General features: G+C 40.5%; 1 long non-coding RNA gene across 1 annotated transcript; it reads left to right on the top strand.

Annotated features, from left to right (window-relative positions):
• The first annotated feature begins 1,521 nt into the window (after nucleotides 1-1,521).
• LOC118598027 lies at nucleotides 1,522-4,857 on the top strand. Its single transcript, XR_004947074.1, has 2 exons — nucleotides 1,522-1,803; nucleotides 3,744-4,857. It is a non-coding gene; the product is annotated as an uncharacterized LOC118598027 (long non-coding RNA).
• Nucleotides 4,858-5,186: the final 329 nt, after the last annotated feature.

Here is a 5,186-nt window from a genome sequence, read left to right as displayed (position 1 = left end):
CTTTCTTTATTCTCACTTCTTTCCTCGTGTGTAATTACAGTTAATTTATGCACCGATATCTCCAGTTGCAAGCATCCCTGTGAAAATCCTCTAAAAGAAGAAGAAGAAAAAAACATTGTGAGGGTTTCTTTAATTGGATTGGCAGCTTCGCTGTTTCCCTGCTAACATTTACTGTGAGAAATTTTTAGATTGGCAAATATTTCCTCGAGAGTATTATTTGGTGACATTTTCTCATCAATAATCTCCTGTAAGTCACCTGCAGGTGGAGGTGTGATGATCGTATTTCTCTCTCTTTTTTTTTTTCTCCTCTGAGTGTTTCAGAAGGCTGAAGGGCGGGACCGGGCCCGTTTGAATCGGAGCTAATTCACTGCGGGCTCAGACGGGCTCGTTCCGTTAACCGAGGTCAACAGTTACAAATGAGCTATTAAACGACTGCTGGAAGTGACAAATCTTGGAGTGCAATTTTGGAGCCTCTTAAGGCGCGGCGTTCGCTCCCGCGCAGCCTAATAACTTCTCCAGAAATGTGAGAATGCTATTAATTACGCCACTTAATGCCGCCGTGCCACACCCCGCCCTCCCAGGAGCTTGACTTATTTCCTCCTCCGAGAAAGGTGGCGACTCCCCCAGAACAATGGGCAAGTATTCATTCAACGTCACCCCCCTCCCGCGTCAAATCGGTGGTGTTAAAATATGTCTCGTTAAATTGCTGCTGACACATCTGCATATTTGGTTTTTGCCTAAAATATTTGATTGCTGCTTCCATTAGCGGTGACGACGTGCGTTTGTGGCGTACATCTCTCTCTGTCTCTCACAAGTGAAAACTATGAATAATTGAGCTGCTTTTGCTGTGAGGAGGAGAAGGAAAAAGAGAGGAAGATGTATCATTTATCCTGGATTGTCAGCCAGATAATGGAATGCATGGATGAAGAGAAAAAAAACCCCTGAAAGAGGGAATTTATAAGGCTTTACAGCATCTGCACAAACAAAGCAAACTTCTAGTGATGCAGCTGCTGCAGATTTGGAGATGGAGGTCAGTCGTACAGGAAACTCTGCCGCGGAGTGCATGGTGTCGCCCCTCCTTTGGCACCGCTGGGTTTTAGAGAATTTGCTCCCAAGATGCCGAGGTTTGATTGTGAAAATGTCTGCTTTCATTATGTTTTCTCCTTCTGGCAAAGGTGCTGCTGTAATCCGGTCAGACAACGTGCACTGATTTTAGAGTGAGGCAAAAATCTCTGGATCTTTGTACTTTGACTTCCCAGAGTTTGACGCGAGTTCAAGACACAGGATGAATATATATATATATATATATATATATATATATATATATATATATATATATAAATAATACAGGGGTGTCAAAACTAAAACACACATTAGGTCGTGGGCCGAACAGAATAAACATATATTGAACAAACAAATTTTTTCAAACTTTAAAACTGTAGGTTTTAAACATAATTATGAACTAGATATATAGTAGTACCCGTGATAATGCCAGTGTGAATGCTGTAAACTGAATTTGGCTGCTGAAGTTGCTGAAATTGCTAAATTGCTAAAGCTGCTAAACGCTAAAGCTGATGGCCAGCTAAAATATTAGCTAAATTCCAAATTAACCGAAAAAACTAACCAAAAAAAAAGAAGCAATACAAGCCTTTGGACCGACCCATTTGTGATTACGAACACTGTAAACCCTAAAAATCACTTTCTTGCAAACCTCAATTCCTTTATGCAACAAGAAAAGCTCTGATGTTGAAGCTAAAAGTCAGAGGATCTAGGGAGGAGCCTTGTGGTGCTCCAACATTACAGGTAAGACTGAGACTTCACTATTTTCCAGCACTGACAAAGTTTGATCAAAGCCTACAGTTTGTTGAATGTTTACTTCAGGCAGTGTTTGCTAAAAAGGGAGGATCCAGAATTGTAAATGGCAAAAGGAATATACTTGTATAGAACTTTCTTATCTCCTTAGAAGGACCAAAGCGCTTTATAGTCAGAGTCCCATTCACTCACATTCTCACAATGATGCTGCCGAACACTGGCACCAAACTATAGACTGACTGGTTCATACTGGGTCAGAAGGTCAGTCATGCATTTTAGTGCTAAACCATTCAAAGCTTTATAAATCAGTAACAGAATTTTATAGTCTATCCTCTGGTAGACAAGTAACCAGTGTGAAGATCTCAGAACTGGACTGATGTGGTCTAATTCCTGGTCCTTGTGAGAACCCGAGACCACCAGAAGAAATGTGGGGTTTTGCCCAAGGACACATGAACGGACAAGGCAGTAATCACATCTGCAATCCTCCAATCACAGGTCAACCACTCTACCTGTGCACCACGGCCGCCCCAACTTTAGGCAAAATAATATATTATTTAAAAACACTTAAACAAGAGTAAATAAAGACGTAAAAGATCCGGAAAATGTTTTGAATTTGCAACCTGATGTGAACTGATTCATTTATAAAACTGGTACCAGAGTCCATGAACAAAACGGTGATGAAGCTACACAAAGGTCATGTGAACTTCTTTATGAGCTTTGATTTAAATTCCTGCTTTGAAAAACCAACGACCAGAAAGTCTCTGCTTCCACCTTTGCCTCCCGATGAATAAGTGAGTGGGCGCACTGCAGAAAAAAATGAAAGTTTTCAACCAAAGGTCATTCTGAATTTAACTTTGTTTCGTTGATTTTAATTGTGAACTCAAATAAACTTAATGACGACAAGAGACTGTTTTACTCGTTAGAATGGCTTGGTAGAGGTGCCACCAATGACATTGTTACAGAACGGTAAAACAACCGTATGGCTCCAACGTCCACTCATTTATTCAGAATTCACAAGCCAAACTGCGTCAAACAAATCAAATGTTTCTTGTTTTTAAACGGAAGTTATTTTCTAAATTTAAGTTATAACATTGAAGCCAATAAACTAAAAATGTGTCAGTGGGTATGCTGTGTAAAGGCCGCATTTTTACTAGTTTCAAAATTGTGCGAATTTAGATCAAAGTTAGCAGTTTAAGCAAAAAAATATCTATATGTAAAAGGCAAATGTATTAATATAAGTTGGATTTGTTACAACCCCATTTTAAAAACACTAAGTAATTAAAAAAACAGCAAAATAAGTAGATCCTGATGGTTTACGGATCCCGGACGAGCCCCCAATTTACATACAGATAAAAGCTGGTTATCGAAGCTGTTCTGATTTAAACTCCATTACAGAAGCTGTTTTAATGGCAGCAGAGACACAAATGGGTCTGACTGTTGACCTGGAAAGACCCCAGTCACAACAAAAAGGAGAGAAAGTAAAGAAAAGAAAACATTGCTGGCAATAAATAAAAAATGTGTCTCATAAATGGTGCTGTATGCTGTGTTCGGAACGCTTTTTTATGTGTTGGAAGGTTGGGTAAAGTTAGATCAAAATTAGCAGTTTAAGGAAAATAAAAAGCCAAATTTATTAAATTGGATTTTGGTTTGTTACTCCGCCACTTTACAAAAACCAAGTAATTAAAAAAAAGCTAAATAAATTGATCCCGGACGAGCCCCCAATTTAAATGTAGATAAAAGCTGGTCTGATTTGAACTTCATTACAGAAGCTGTCTTAATGAAAGCAGAGAAACAAACTTGTCTGACTGTTGCCCTGGAAAGACCCCAGCCACAAAAAAGAGAGAGAAAGTGAAGAAAAGAGGAGAAGGATGTGGTGGAGGAGGAGGAGAGGTGCTTGTTTCACCGGTTGTTATCTTCTCACTCTGCTGCAGCTGCCTCGCCGCGCAGCACAAACACCTGCCGATCTCCAACCGCACTGACACAGAAGTCCCCTCTGCCTGGTGATAACCTGACCTTTAGTGTGCGACGGGAAAAGACGCGGCGTGGACGTTTGTGAAGAGGCTGTGACATCTCTCTTTCCCTGCTGTGCTCCACCACTCGCTCCATTTCGCCTTGTTTACTCACTATTTATGACTTTTTTCCCTCTCTGCACACACGCTTCTCCCTCCGCTTTGATCTGTGTGTTCTGAAGTGTTTTTGAAACGCTCGTCTTTTGTTCCCGCCCGAGTCCCGTCTTTTCTCCTACGAGCAGCGTCTTCAGAGGCGCAGAGGCGTCCGTTTCTGTCATCCTTCTCTGTCGTCTTTGTGTGCGTCTGAGCTGCAGAGTGTCTCTGTATGTGGGCCTCTGCAAACCTGCAGAGAAACTGACTACACAATGACTTCACAATGGCTGCCGCGCCGTTATCTTGACAGCAGAGGAGCCTCTTTTTGTCTGCAGTCGACTTTGTCGTCAAAGGCCTGCGTGTCCAAGAGCATCGTTTTTCCCTGAAGGACCACCAGAGAGGGCACGTTTGAGAACTCTGACTTTTTACCCACAAAAGACAGGAGATGGTAGTAAAGCAAGAATGAAAGGGGAGGTCAAGGATCCCATTAGCGATACCTTGAACTCTCTTGTTGAGGCTCCTTAAAACTGTAATGACTGGGAATTTGTCGAGTTTTTTTTATGTTTCTGTCACAAAAAAATGGGAAAAAGTGTCAAAATAACCATTTCTCATCTTGATTGACAACCACAGATGGAAACGTGGGATGCAACCTGGAATCTGTGCAACCATTAGGTCAAACATTGGTTTTCCTTCAATCTCAAACCCATATTATGCCAATATCAAGACTAACAGTTCTCGACTGGCTGGAGACACCTGGAATGACTTTAAGGCAGCATCTTGAAACTCAAACAGAGACACAACCTATCCATCCATGTCCATCCATCTTCTCAATGTGGAGAAGTCGGTACTTATCTTTGGATACCAACACTGTTGGCATTTTATTGTTGATTTCTTGACCATAGGTTGTTACTTTTTGCATGAATTTTCTAAAAAAAAAAAAAAAGATAATAAATCAGAGCTTTATTTTCTTAAGAATAAGCTTGTTTAACAGATACAGAAACATTTTCTCCTGCTGCTGTTTTTTGTTTGTTTACTCTGTTTGTCTTTGAAATCGATTGAAATCCAACACATTTCAAAGACCCAGTCCAATGAAAAGGCTGTTTTTAACATGTTCTTGTATTATTTTTCTAGGAATTTAGGAGATGCATAGAAGAATTTAAGATTTAAACTGCATTTCTGGGTATTTATTGATTCAAATGGTGATGGATCAGGAGCAGATTGACACTTTGAAAAAGCTCTGAGTGGTGATGCAGCAAGTGAAATGGGTTCACT

This window comes from Oryzias melastigma, linkage group LG22 (genome assembly GCF_002922805.2).
Source record: "Oryzias melastigma strain HK-1 linkage group LG22, ASM292280v2, whole genome shotgun sequence".
NCBI lineage: Eukaryota > Metazoa > Chordata > Actinopteri > Beloniformes > Adrianichthyidae > Oryzias > Oryzias melastigma.
The sequence above is the reverse complement of the archived record's forward strand: the minus strand, read 5'-3'. Positions and strand labels throughout refer to the sequence as shown.